This window comes from Alligator sinensis, unplaced genomic scaffold (assembly GCF_000455745.1).
Source record: "Alligator sinensis unplaced genomic scaffold, ASM45574v1 scaffold103_1, whole genome shotgun sequence".
In the NCBI taxonomy this organism is placed as follows: domain Eukaryota; kingdom Metazoa; phylum Chordata; order Crocodylia; family Alligatoridae; genus Alligator; species Alligator sinensis.
In genome coordinates this window covers 912812-923438 of record NW_005842226.1, presented here as the reverse complement: position 1 = coordinate 923438, position 10627 = coordinate 912812, and positions in this window count along the sequence as shown.

Sequence of the window (10627 nt, the reverse complement as noted above, 5' to 3'; positions counted from 1 at the left end):
GCCCGGGCAACGGGAGGGCGCCGTGGCCGGGAGTGGCAGGCGGGGCGGCCACCCAGCGCCGGCTCCCGCCCACCCCCGCGCTGCCGAGGCGGAGGCGGCTGCAGGGCTTTGCTTGGCGTCTCCCGCCCGCACCTTCCCGGGCCGCCCCGCCGGCGCGGAGCTCCCGCAGCTGCCGGCAGCACCTGTCGGGCCTGGCCCGCCCCTCCAGGCTGGTCCCCGCGGGGGGAGGCTCTGTTCTCTCCACGCTTTGGAGCAGTGTTTGCCCCCACGGAGCCTCTGCAGCCGCCGCAGGGCCCGTGTGCCTGGTGGTGCGCGGCGCTGAATCCATCCCTGCAGATCCGCTGCAACCCTAGTTCTCCATCTGCCCCCTTAATTTCCGGGTCTCCCTCTGCCGCCCTTTCTCAGTACTGAAAAAGCTGCACTTTGTATCCAAGAGGTGGATACTGAAAGTCGGCCCACACGTGCAGTTTGCCACCTGCTGTAGCCAGGGTGCCCGAAGGAAGGTAGATGCACTTGTGACACGATTTGTATCCTCTTTTCTCATTGCTACAGTGCATCCAGGGAGTCTTCTTTTCTAGTTCTGCTTTCTCTGTAGCATAACAGGCCGCTGGACTGAGCAGGAGCTATGAGCGGCCCTTTCGTTTCTGGGCGAGGAGGCCAAAGGATGAAGCTGTGGCTGATGCAACCGGGCGAGTGCCCCCCTGTCGAGCCTTGACCCGGAGCTGGTGGAATTAACGGCTGGACGGGAAACTGGTGCAGCGGTTTGACACTGGTTTAATGTCAGAGCAGCCCTGTGTGAAGGCTGTACTGGTTTCTCTTTGAGGAGTAGAGAGGTGCTTAGAGATTGAAATTAGGCAGAAGGCTGGCTAGAAGGGCCCACCCTGCCCTGCGCTGGCGTGGATGCATCTGCCTGCATTGCTTGCTTCCTCCATCCTGGGTGGCAGCCTCCTCTTGATTTGGTATCACTTGGCAAACAATTTTAAAGACCCCGTTGGCATTTCTTTGTGCTTATCATGGATTAGCAAGTGTTTCCCAGCCTTTGCCAGTGCTGGGTAACAGGGCCTGACACTTGCTATTGATTCTTCCACACGGGCTGAAAGCTGCTGGCGGATTCTTTTTGAGATGCAACGGGGTGTATTGCAAGCATGAGATCAATGGTGCTGGTTGGGCGAAAGTGAAGTCACCTCATCTCTGTAGAGTGACATTTCTTCCTGCACGTGTAGGCTGTAAAAGTGCCTGGTACTGTGGGCCAAAGTTAAATGCGTTCAACGCCGGCGGGCACAAAAACGAAGACTGCAGTTTACATGCGACTGTTGTGGGTTCGGGAAGTGAGTTTATCTAATAAAGTTTATGCCAGTGTCCGATGGAAGAGAAGAGCTGGTGCTGGATTCCTGCGCTCGGGTGGAACGGACTCTGGACGCAGCCCTCTAAACCGTTCTGAACGGGAAGGGATGGGTGGGCACCGCTCCTAACTGCTGCTGACCAGCCCGCTTAGCACACTCACTAGCAACAGAGCTATGTCCAACCTCATTTGCAGCGCTCCAGACTGCTGCCCTGGCTTCCCCAGTATCCTGTAGGTACCATGTTCAAATCCAGCAGGTTCCACAGATGCTTTCATTTTCACTTTGTCTGATCTCAGTTGGCGGTTGCTCCTGTTTTGTGGCTGGCTGTTCCCTGAACTTGAAGGAAACTGTATTTTCTTCAAAGGCAGAAGGGCTTGCATGCATTCAAACAGACGACCTGAATAATCCTCTATACCTTGCACACCTAGTGTTCCCAAGTGGGGAAAAATAAGGATATAAGGGTTGTTTTTCCCCCCACCCATTTATCAGCAGTGGAGGAGGGAGGGGGAGATTCCCCTTCATCGCAGCCATCCTCCACCAGCCACTAGGCTAGCTGTCCTGAACTGCCACAACCCTGATTAGTGTGCGCCTTTCAGAATAACCACGGCCTGGTTGGAGGTGGGCACGGCCGCTCCGTGGAGTTGTGCAAAGTGCATCCGAGCCTCGTCCCGGCTGCTTTCATGGGGCAGAGGGGCGTGCAACGCTGCGCCTTCTCTGAAGCAGTTGGACCATGTGATCGCATTTCTCTCCCCCTGAGTTCACACCCGCCCCTTGCACGCCTCCTCTCAAAGCCATTCTCCTCCTGGCTGGCCCCCGGTCCTTCCCCCTCGCCGCTTTCCTGCCCTGCCTCAACGTTGCCTTTTCTCCAGAGGCCCTGGGTGGCAAACAGAGAATCAATCTGTCTAGCTGACTGGGGCTGATTCATAGAGGCAGGGTGGAGAAAAGAAAGAAAAGTGTGGGATCACTTCAGGAAAAAGAGAGGGGGGGAGGGGAGAGGCAGGGAACATTTTGTTAAAGCTGCAACAGCCTTTTTCCCAAGCCTGGCGGCTCAGCCGAGCCAAACCGGGGTTGTTTTCCAAAGGAGCTGGGGTGCAAATGACCCTCCAAGAAACCCCGTGCTTTGCACCGGTGCGCTGCAAAGGGGCGCTCGGCAGGGAGGTCGCGCAGGAAGAAGGGCAGGGACCTCCCGGCACACACGTACATGCACTTGAACAGTAGCTCGCTAGGCCCAGCAGACAGGAAATGGAGTGGGACCGATCGATGGGAGTTTTGCCTGAGCGAGGCCTGCCCGGCGAGGCGCAGCGGGGCCAAATCCATCTCTCGGGTTTGCACCTGGAACGTGGTGAACCGCCAGGGAGCTGCACAGAGTTGCGTTCGCTCCCACTTGATGTAAATGGTCAGAGGCCTGTGTCTTCGGGCGGACCGAGGGTCTGCCTCTGCATCGACCCCGTTGGAGCGGATGCCGTAATGTCATCCCTGGGGTGCGGGGAGTGCCCCTTCCTTTTTATAGCACGGATGTGCTGGTGGCATTTGGCATGCTTCTCTCTCCCCCGCCCCTGCCTGAAACTTAAGCATCTCATTTTAGAGGCCTCAGCGCCCTGTTACTTTAAAACCGGCCGTTCGGCAGCACTCAGCAATTTCTTCTCCTGGGGTAACTGGCCTGAATTATCCCGCTCCGTTTCCTTGCAATGTGGATGCTATGGTGCAGTCCCGTTTCTTGGTGTCTCCTGGGCAAAGACACATCAGCAGGACGTGCGTGCCTCATGAGCACTTCAGGCTCTGCAACATAAGGTGCTTGAGAAAAGCAAGTAATACTAAGGTTAAATATTACAGGCACAATACTACTTAATGTGCTAGACAGGGAACCATGAGGACTCATTTGGGTTCCTGACTGGGCTCTAAACTTCCTGTGGGCTCCTGAGTAATTCTTGTTAATCGTGCCACATTTTCCTCATCTGTGAAACCAGGATAAGAAGCCTTCCTCTTTCCCACCCATTGGCTGTTTAGTCTGTAAGCTCTTTGGGGTCACACTGTCTCACCGTGTGCACTTAATCCCCCGGCGCAATTGAGTCCTGAACACAATAAGGTCTCTAGCTCTTTGTGTACTACAAGTGACACCATGGTGCTCCTTGCAAATTGCCTTGCAGCGCTTCCTTCTCCCTCTTCCCCTCCCTGGGCCAGATCTTTGGGAAGTAGTAGCCTGCAAGAATCTAAATTGCAGCAATACTGTTGCATATCATATTTTAGTTGCACCGTAACTTCACCGTGAAGATGATTTAATTAAACCTCAGTGCTTAGCTGCTATGGCAAAGGTTGCTCTACAAAAGCACATACTTAATAGAAATAATGGGTAGGAGTTAAAACTGTTGGTGCCAGAGGATTTCCCCTAACATCCAGGTTAGTAACACCCACCTCTTTTTTTCTCAGGGTTGTAAATGACTGGCTTTTCTCTAAAAGTTGAGGCTAACCTATTTTTCCAGCTCTGAGGTAGACTCAGCTCTTCCTTATTAGCTGGATATTCTTGCACCCATTAGTATTTAAAAAATAGTTTTCTTAGGGATTGTTCACAGGAGCAGGATGCTTAGCTTAATGTGGGAATTTAAACTGATTTAATTAAATTGGCGCAATGCCTGTGTGGACATCCTAATTTTGGTTTAAATGAAAAGGCAATGGGAGTCGATTAAATACTCCAGTTTGAAAGAAAATAATAAGTGTGTCCACACCAGTTTTCAAATCAGTTTAAGCTGAACAGGTGAATCTTTCCCACATAGACAGGCTTTAGGAAACAGAAAAGGAAAGCAAAGCTGTGATGCTTCTTACTCTATGCAATCCCTCGCTGTTTAAAACAGGAAACACACAACTCAAATCTCATTCTTAGCTGCACCAAAGCTAGTTTTGTTTTCAAACTGTAGTCATTTCGGTGTGGAGGCAGGGCAGGTGAGGAAGTCTGACTGTGCACAGACTCAAATCAGAGCAGCAGGCTGGCTCCCTACCCAATGAGCATAGAGGAATGAAGTATATGAATGAGTATGGAGGAATGAAGTGAGAACACAAATGCAAAATCCCAGCCCCATTCCCTAGCAGCCTGTGCTTCCTTACATCTGAGACAGAAATGAGAGGAGGGTGAGAAGATTCCCTAGGAGATTGCAAGGCTAGAAGTAGCTTCTATGCCTCATTGGGGTCACAGGACATAAAGAGCAGGCTGCTTGTAAGAAAAGCATAAAGCCATTTTGTAGGGCTACTCCCAGGTAAGAACAGCTCCCTGTTCACAGCATCTGCCTGGTACCTGTGGTTTGCCCTGGAGCCCAGATGTACCAAGGCATAGAACAATGCACCATGAGCTGCCCAACCCCATTATACACCATTATACCAGGGGCTTGGATGGTGGGCTGCACTGGCTGCGTAGGCCTGCCCTGGGCCGACTGCACTCTCCTTCTTGTCCCTGTATGCTGTTCCAATAGCACAGGTCAAAATCTGGCCCTGGGACTTGGTAGAAATACACAGAATAATGAATTGCAGAGAGCAGGTGAGCAGCATGTCCCAGCTCATCCATTCTTATAAAAGACATTGGTGGTCATCAGTGACACCAAGGAGAAATGGATTGCCAGCTAATGAAAAGAAATTCTATTTCCCCTCTTAGGCTGTATGTAGGCTGTGCAACTCATTGCTCCCAGACACCATGGAGGCCAAGAGTTTCACAGGATGCTAAGGAAAGCTAGGCATTTACCTGAACAGTGAGAGCTCAGTGGTACTACGCAACATGACACCCCCAGCATTTAAACTCCATGAGGCTGGTGTAAAAATTGGGAGCGTTTCTAAGCAGTACCTTCAGGATCCTGTGTATTTTCCTGCTGGATTTTGAGACTGTGGGTGGGGTTGCGTCACGTTTTCAAGACTCTTTCTGCAACTGTGGGGGCTAAAAAATTACATTTTTTAAATAGAAGTTGAGATTGTCACCTAATCCCATAACTCAAGGAACCATGACTTAAATATAGGCAAGTAAACTCAAGCCCGACTCAAGCACTATGAACACAAGGAGGGAGATATAAATATGCAGTTGAGCATACACACATTAACATGCCCACAAATACAAATCCATATACAGTAATCCATATATATACAGACATAGGCACATACACAAATGTTGGCACACCGGTTTATAAAGCAACCAAACACCTCCAGACATATCAGCTCACACAGGCATCCTCAAACACATGCACATTCACAAACATATGGCCAGATCCAGAAAACACACCAAACACCCAAACATGCATAGCCCTGACTGCCCCCACACAAACTCCTTTTTCATACACGTGGGCAGGCTCACACAGAAGTGCGCACACAGGCACTCCTCCCTTTACACGAGCACACTGGAACACAACACCCCCATTTCACAGATGCACGTACAAAAGCCTACTCAGGTTGAAATGCAAATGCAACACCCACATCTGGACAAATGTGCAAATGCACAAACATGGGGTTTCCTCCCCTCTTGCAGATCATAGGATCGTAGGAAGGTAGGACTGGAAGGGACCTCACAAGGTCACTTGGTCCAGCCTCCTGCTCAAGGCAAGAACATCCCTGACTAAACCAGCCCAGCCAAGTGTCTGTGCCATGCAGCTGCCCTGGAATTCACCCCAACCGCAGCCAGGTATATGCACAAGTGTGGCCAGAGCCACATCATTCCAGCTTGGCTTCCATTCCTCCTCCAACATTTGTTCACTGTTATCCATGTATCAGAAAGCTCCTCTCCATTACACTCTACTCCCTCCAGCAGCCTTGGTATCTAGGATCAACATTTCAGAAGCAGCCTTCAGTTTTGGATATTCTCTATGAGTCCGGTTTTCCATTAGCACTGAGCATCTAGGGCAGTGGTCACTAATCAGTGCATCTCGATCCACCGGTAAATCTTGGAGCCTCTTGTGGTAGATCTTGGAGCCTCTTGGAGTTGATCTGAGGCTGGGGTGGGGGGCTGAGCACCTGTGTGCATGCACGCACACGCCCCAGCCCAGCAGGTCAGTCCATGGCTGAGGGAAGGGGCAGGGACAAGATTGAGGTCCCCATGGTGAGGTACAGTGCTGCAGAGGCAGGAGCAGGGGTAAGTTGAGTGGGGCCCTGGCCAGGTGGGACTTATCCGCTTGAAAGATATGCCTCCAAATAATTTTATCTCCCTCTGCCTTGATCTGCCCCCCATCCCACCCCTCCCCATCCCACAGACCTACCCACTGGGAGCGGGAAATGTCAGTGCATGGTAGATCTTGGGTTGCTTTTAAATGCCAAAGGTGATCTCCTATTAAAAAGGTTGGAGACTGGATCCAGGGGGGATCCAGGCAGTTCAAGCTCAGCACCCAAAACCAAGGCTCCATTTTGGAGCTGGAGTCATAAATGTCCATTTGAAAGTGAATGCTCCTTGGTCAAAATGCAGCCTCAGCACAAGCCCTAGCAATGGCAAAGGGAGTTGCAATGTGCTTAAAGACCTCAACCATCATCAAAGCCCATTGTGCTGGACAATGTACAACCAGGACTCCAGGAGCTTATGGGATGAGCAGCCAAAGGTTGCAAGGGGCAACCAAGACAAAGTTAACATGCCCAAGGTCACAATGTAAGCCAGTAGCAGAGCCAGGAGTAGAATTTGGCTTTGCTGAGTCCCCGGACAGTGCCCTACCCCGTGCCTGCATTTGTAGAAAGGTTCACATTCTTACTGGTACTGAAAGCACAGGCACCCTGTGCAGCTGTGTGGCGAGGCTTGAGGTAGCAAGGAAACGTCTGCAGAGAAAGCATTAGTCTGCCCCTGGGAGCTCTAGTCTCCTGCACAGCTTTGCTCAAAAATACATCTCGGTCTGGAGCCTCCACAGCCTCTTCCTATCTACTCCGGGCCTCCTTCCCAGTTCTGCCTATATGTCTAGATCCCAACTGCCAGCAGCCTCTAGCTCTTCAACTCGGGGGCCCCTATAGAGCAGAAGCCAGTTAGCTGTAACTCATCCTGGTCTGAATGGGGGGGCTGCGGCTAGTCAGAGTGTTCCTAACACCGGAAAGCAGGGGAACATCTTGTTCGCTAGTTATTATCTCTGCAAGAGCCAGACCAATCGTGCCGGAGCCAGCACACCAATCCAGCAATGGCTTTCACCTAGCGCAGTTCCATGTTTGCAGCTCCATGCAAAAGAAACAGAAAGTAATAAAATCCCGAGACGCTCCATGCTGCTGGCAGCCAGGGGGAAGGCAGAGAAACAGGACAACATTTAGCAGACACAATGGAAATCCACTGAAAACAAGAGGTACCCGGCCCAAATCCCAACAACCTCCAACTCCATCACAGTGTAAGATAAGCCTCCCTGAGGTCTGTGCTGCAACGCGCCAGCCAAGTGTCTCTGACAGCTCTAGCTGCTACAGAACGCGATCTATTCTACAGAATTCCCATCAGGAGGAACAGATGCTTCTTTGCACTTTCGTTAGCCCAGTTTACTGTTCCTGGGAAATGGAGTACCCCCCCCACCTACCATAGCAACCGAGCTGTGCAATTGCTTCTGACAGTCTCGCCTCCCTCCGTGAAGAGGGCCATCCAAGCCAAGGGCTTGCCAGCAACGGAGAAACTTTCTGTCGACATAATCACACGGGTTTCTCATGTTCCCCTCCCTCCCTTAAAAATGCCATCCAATCTGCTTCCTGCTCTGGGGAGCCCACTGGATTGAGAGTTTGCAAATACAGAGAAAGGATGATTTTGTAATAATACCTGACTGCGGACCAAGAGGTTTCAGTTCAGACCCTGGTTGTCCCTAACACCTTAGGCAGCCCACTAAATCTTTGTGTGCCTCCAAAATGGGGCTAATAATTCTTCCTTTCTCCAGCCTCTGATTTCTCTCACCTGGTTAGACTGTAAACCTTCGGAGCCAAGGCTGTCTCTTAATCTGTATACATGCAGCCTCTATCCAGAGTCCCTGGTCTGAGGTGAGGCCTGTAGGTGCTACACACAATAATGCAAATGTTTGCACAAGTTTGAGAGGGAGAAGACTCAGTGAGCTCCTGGGATGGGAGGGGGAGGCAGTCTGGTCTAATGGCTAGTGTGCAAGTACGGGAGTTGGGGGATTTGCATTCATACATCCTCAGGCAAATCATTGCCTCGTATTCCCATCTGTGAACTGAGATATAATTGTGCTCACCTGTGCTTGGAAAGCAGAGCCCTACAGCTGGGAAGAGACATATAAGTGCAAGGTGCTTGTCAGGCAGCCTCCCCAGGCAGCATGGCACTGCCCCATGATTACACTTACACACAAAATACACAAAATCCCCCTTGAGGATTTTCTCCTCCCCTGCAGCTGCCTCTAGGGCCCCCAGCATTGTAGTATAGTGCCTCACAGTGCCCCAGCACAGTAGTGAGGGGTTATTTATCACATGCCACATGATGGAGACTGAGAGACACTGAGGATGAAGTGAGTTGCCAAGGGACACATAGGGAATCAGTAGCAGAGCTATGAATTGAATCCAGCTCTTCTGAGGTGTCAGCTGGCACCGTGACCACAAAGCCACCCTCTCTCTTCCCTGGAGGTTGTGCTCCAAGCAGTCCTATTTGGGTGCCCATTGACTCCTAAGTGGTATTCAGGGTGTTGGCTTTGGCCACCAAGTCCCCCAGTGACTCAGGGCCTGCCTCTGGCAGCTGCGCCTCCCCCCCAGTACTGTGTGGCTGCAGAAGACACCCCTGTGCTTGACTCCCCCTGGCTAGAAAAGGGGAAGGGATGCTGTCAGGGCCCCTCTCTCTAGAATACTCTGGCCCCAGGGGCTGTAATAGCTTGTCAAGAGGAGTTGGCAGGTGGCTGCATGATGTCTGGTTAGGGGGAAAACATGGTGGGGTCTGGATCAGGGCTCAGATGGTTGGTGGGGAGGTGTAGGGGGGATGACAGGCTGCATCTTGGCCTCTTTTCACATCTTTAGTGATTTTTAAGAGTGCTGTGGAAGGGGCAAGGGGACGCTGCCTGACTATAACGTGAACACTGCTTCTCCTGGCTGAGAGGACGCTCGCAGACTCACCTGCCATTCAGTGCCTGGTCAGCCATGTTTTGCATTTCAAAACCTTTGCTCCTAACAAAATATTTAGAGGAGCCCCAGGGCTGGGTTGTCTCTGGTTTGGCCTGGCTCAGAGCAGGGGCCACTCCACTCCCAAACTTTCCCTGCAGAATAGCTAACTCCAGGGCCTGGTGGTGAAGGGGTTCTAGGTAATGGCACTTTGGCTGTGTCCTTGGCTAAGGGCATACTAGACTGCATACTGTGTTGCCAGTCAGTCAAGGGAAATGATTATTCCTCTCTATTCAGCACTGGTGCCCCCTGTATTTTCCCTTAGGTACTTGGTATTGCCATCGTGAGTTAGTGGGTAGAGCAATGGAGTGGGCCTTGCTTTCCATTCCCAGCTCTGCTCTGACCTTCTGGGTAACTGTGGGCAAATTGCTTACCTTGTCCAGGGCATAATTTCTCCAGCTGTAAAAGGAGCATGATGACACTGTGTGCTTTTGTAGTGTGGGATCTATGGATGAGATGGCCAGCACATGGTTGTTGCTGCTGTTGCCACTGTGGGCTGCTGTACGCAGAAAGGTTGGCCAGTTTGAGCCATACGGCTTCTTTGTTGTGGACAGAGTTGGACTGATAAAAAGGTGCTTTATGCTGCTTTAGTTATCTCTGTGTGGGAAGGGACTAATCTGTGCCAATGTGATGCACCTCTACCCCAGTACAACTGGGTCTGCTCCAGAGCTGCACCAATATAATATAGCAAAACAGAAATCAGACCCCTAGCTGACATAGTTATACTGATCCAACACCTTTCTATCAGCCTGTTTTCCCCCTTTGTTGATTTATTCCCATTAATCCTAGACCTGAGCTTTGCACCACTCTCCAGTACAAGGATAGCGTTACCATTCCTTCCAATTTCATTTCCAGTTTCATGATATTTGGTGTCTTTTCTTAAATGCCCAGCTCCTGGAATCATGCTATTACCTGAAAATCCACCTTGCAATGACATTTCCAGGTTTCGTGGAAAAGGTTGAAAACAAGTTGTCCAAATGCTACAACCCTGGAGAGGAAATGAAGAGAACTTGACACAGTCATTTTGTTTTGAATATTAGTTAAAGCTGATCTCAAAAATTGTCAAGCCTGATTTGCGGGGTTGGCAATTTGTTGCCTGTGTGACAGCAGCTCTGAGTGGGCTTTTCCTCCTTTGAAACACACCCTGGTATGGAGACCCTGGGCTGCTTTGGAGAAGGTAGAACATATCCTTCACCTCCTGCACAGCCACCAGTATG